General features: G+C 43.6%; 1 pseudogene across 1 annotated transcript; it reads left to right on the top strand.

Moving 5' to 3' along the window:
• The first annotated feature begins 3,187 nt into the window (after nt 1-3,187).
• On the top strand, nt 3,188-4,257 carry LOC108543351 (keratin, type I cytoskeletal 18 pseudogene; annotated as a pseudogene). The gene has a single exon (XR_001889546.1). The product of XR_001889546.1 is annotated as a keratin, type I cytoskeletal 18 pseudogene (transcript).

Raw genomic sequence — 4,257 nt, 5'->3', positions numbered from 1 at the left:
TGCAGTGACCTAAGACTTCTAAAAAATCTAAAACACACACACACAAACACACATACAGACACACACGCACACACACACAGAGACACATACACAGACACACACACACAGACACACACACACAGACACACACACACACACACAGACACACACAGACACACAGAGACACACACACAGACACACACACACACAGACACACAGAGACACACACACAGACACACACACACAGAGACACACAGACACACACACACAGACACACACATACACACACACACAGAAAGAAAAGGGAGGCTTGGATGCTTTGATAAGCTCCAAAGCTTTCAGTTGAGAAAATAAGATACTTATAACTGCCCTCCTCCATTACTTATTCCATGTGCCTTTGTCTTTAACCAGCACTCCAGATAGTCGTGGCCTTCAACCAACAGGTGACTCAAAATATTAGTCCTAATGTATAATACCTGAGCCACAGATTATTCTGCTTATAAAGTGATGTTTTAGCTTTTGTTAAATTGTACTATTGAGCATGGCTGTACTAGGAGGAAATTCAGAATATTATTTTAGCTCTATTATGCCTTTCTCTGTACTCACTGTGTTAGTAAAGCCCTTGACAGGATTAGTTAACAACATAACTTCCTTTTGCTCATTTACTCAGTGGCATGAAGAATCCCGAATGGGTAAGCTATAGTCTAAGCTTCGAATTTAAAGGAATCATTTGCCAAATATCCCAGATGGAAACATTCTACTCTTCAATACTAAAATCTTCAAAGTCTGAAAGAGTGAGGATGGGAGGTAAAACATGTGCAAATAGATTATTAAGTGATTTCACTTTCTCCTATTTAGGGAGAAACTCTACTCTCACTTCCAGCCTATTGTCTCCAAATGCATGTATTCGGTCTGTGGGAGATATAATACTGCATATTGATCCTTGGCTGAAAGGATATTACGAGACAGTCCTCTACTCACAAGGTGTTGTATCTAAGCTCTCCTACATGTGAGACTCTAATCAGCCATAGTTGTTTCTGAACCTTGGGTATCTTAGACTTGTCAATCACCCTTCGCCTCACTTTTTTTTTTCACTGTAAAATAGACTTCCTTGATCAGAGAAAGGCTGGGTGGAATGTCATAATTGTGTATAAAATAGTCATTCCATGTATAGTGGTACTGAAAGAAGCAAAATTAGGAAGAAAGGCAAATTAAAATCTAAGGTGTCATAGCCACCTCCTTGATAGAAGAAGTCTAGCTGGCCTCCCTAGGGCATGGTACTGTATTATAAGCTGAGGGTTGATTGCTGTTTCTGGAAGTACACAAGGTCAGATTTTTTAGAAAAAGTCGATGTGTTAATGTCTGTCACCATATCCACTTTACTCAAGTACTAAGGAAATGGGAAAAAAGCAGACTGACATAAATAGTGAGTCATCTTGTCCACCTGATAACTAAAACCTTCATTCACTGTAGCCTTTCGTTGGTCCGTTGCATAGGCTATATTTAGTCACACTTAGAAACCCCATTAAGAGGGGTCCATACATAAGTGTCTTCCTCAAACACTTTGTGATCAGTCTTACAATTCTGCTTCTTTTAGGTCCCTGATAATCTGATTATACCATTAACTACTGCCCATCCATCAGTATAGATACCTACCTCGGGCTTTCTACTAACAAAGTGAACAATAAGATAAATTGTTTACATTTCTTTTCACTGGGAGAATTTCCATTTTTGACTGTCCTTCAGGACTACTCCTGAGCGTGAAAGTAATGCCCCAGCAATCTATTTCTGGTTGGTACACAAATATGCAGAGCCATCCTTTTAAAAGAACCAAATGTTTTCCTCTTCAATCAACTGATATGAAGAAATTCCCACACAAGAGTACAATGGCAGCGGGAGGAGGCAAGGTGAGTGTTCATAAAGTTATTTATGCAACTTATTTCTGCCTTCACAATTGGCTTGGACCTAATGCTGGATATTAGTGGAATCCACTTCCACTTGCTGATGAAGGACTTCTGGCCGTGTCCAACTTAATGTTGGTTTCTAATTTTCTACTGCTTAAAATCTCTATCTTTCATCTTTGTGGGAAATAATCGAATCGGGCTCTACTCTATACCTCTGACTTAATCTCCTACTAGTATCACCCTGGTTCACTCTACTCCATGTGGCCAGTCAAGGTCCACATTTTTTCCCTGGTCCTTTCTGCCTAGAAAAGTCTTCCCTTGGAGATGCACAAGGCTACTTTAATGCCTCCTTTTAGGCTATTACTCAAATGTGACATTCTCATTGATATCATCCCTGACAACCATTTTTTAAATTGTATCCTTCTACATCCTGGCAATCCTGATTTAAGCAGATTTATTTTCTTCTTACTGTAAACAAAAATAAAATTCTAAGACCCACCCCCAACCATCTGAATAGACCCCTCCTCTTGGCCAAGGGCATTCCAAAATTAGCCTGAAAAACTAGTTCAGGCCATGATGAGAAGCAAGGGTCAAACATGCCTCATTAGTTCTTCCTCCCTTTTGGAATTCAGGAAGTCAACCAGAATTAACATCAACACAGACCTTAAGTCTGGTAAGAAATATGTACAATCGTTTCTCTCTGAAGCCTGCTACCTGGAGACGTCAAGCTGCATGATAAAATCTTGGTCTCCACAATCCCTTATCATAACCCAGATATTCCTTTTTATTGATAATAACTCTTTCAACCAATTGCCAATCAGAAAATTTTTAAATCTACCTATGACCTGGAAGCCATGGCTCTGAGTTTTCCCACCTTTCCAGGTCGAACCAATGTAAATCATATATGTATTGATTGATGTATTATTTCTCCCTAAAATGTATAAAAGCAAGCTGTACCCCTAATAACCTTGAGTACATGCCATCAGGATCTCCTGAGGCTGTGTCAAAAGTGTATCCTTAACTTGGGCTAAATTGAGACCTGTCTCAGATACTTTGGGGTTCATATTACATAGATAACCTCCTAAAATACTGTATATTTTAATGTATTTGTTCCTTCTCTTTCTCCACTAGAATATAAGTTACATGAGAAAATTTTCATTTCCCTAGTGTATTGCTGTATCTCCAGTACCCAAAATACTGTATGTGAACATATTAGACATTTAATGAATATTTAAATGAATGAATGAAATTTTTCAACATCCTACCAGATTTTAAATTTTATTTAAGAATATTCCACTGTGGGTTGGCAAAGCCTGAGTCCTGTCGTCTCGCCTTCCTCCCATACAGCATGAGCTTCACCACTCGCTCCACCTTCTCTACCAACTACCGGTCCCTGGGCTCTGTCCAGGCGCCCAGCTACGGCGCCCGGCCGGTCAGCAGCGCGGCCAGTGTCTATGCAGGCGCCGGGGGCTCTGGTTCCCGGATCTCCGTGTCCCGCTCCACCAGCTTCCGGGGCGGCATGGGGTCCGGGGGCCTGGCCTCAGGGATGGCTGGGGGTCTGGCAGGAATGGGAGGCATCCAGAACGAGAAGGAGACCATGCAAAGCCTGAACGACCGCCTGGCCTCTTACCTGGACAGAGTGAGGAGCCTGGAGACCGAGAACCGGAGGCTGGAGAGCAAAATCCGGGAGCACTTGGAGAAGAAGGGACCCCAGGTCAGAGACTGGAGCCATTACTTCAAGATCATCGAGGACCTGAGGGCTCAGATCTTCGCAAATACTGTGGACAATGCCCGCATCGTTCTGCAGATTGACAATGCCCGTCTTGCTGCTGATGACTTTAGAGTCAAGTATGAGACAGAGCTGGCCATGCGCCAGTCTGTGGAGAATGACATCCATGGGCTCCGCAAGGTCATTGATGACACCAATGTCACTCGACTGCAGCTGGAGACAGAGATCGAGGCTCTCAAGGAGGAGCTGCTCTTCATGAAGAAGAACCACGAAGAGGAAGTAAAAGGCCTACAAGCCCAGATTGCCAGCTCTGGGTTGACCGTGGAGGTAGATGCCCCCAAATCTCAGGACCTCGCCAAGATCATGGCAGACATCCGGGCCCAATATGACGAGCTGGCTCGGAAGAACCGAGAGGAGTTAGACAAGTACTGGTCTCAGCAGATTGAGGAGAGCACCACAGTGGTCACCACACAGTCCGCCGAGGTTGGAGCTGCTGAGACGACGCTCACAGAGCTGAGACGTACAGTCCAGTCCTTGGAGATCGACCTGGACTCCATGAGAAATCTGAAGGCCAGCTTGGAGAACAGCCTGAGGGAGGTGGAGGCCCGCTACGCCCTACAGATGGAGCAGCTCAATGGGATCCTG

The sequence above is a fragment of the Rhinopithecus bieti genome, unplaced genomic scaffold (genome assembly GCF_001698545.2).
Source record: "Rhinopithecus bieti isolate Rb0 unplaced genomic scaffold, ASM169854v2 scaffold_24256, whole genome shotgun sequence".
NCBI classification, from domain to species: domain Eukaryota; kingdom Metazoa; phylum Chordata; class Mammalia; order Primates; family Cercopithecidae; genus Rhinopithecus; species Rhinopithecus bieti.
This window is presented reverse-complemented; position numbering and strand designations above follow the sequence as displayed.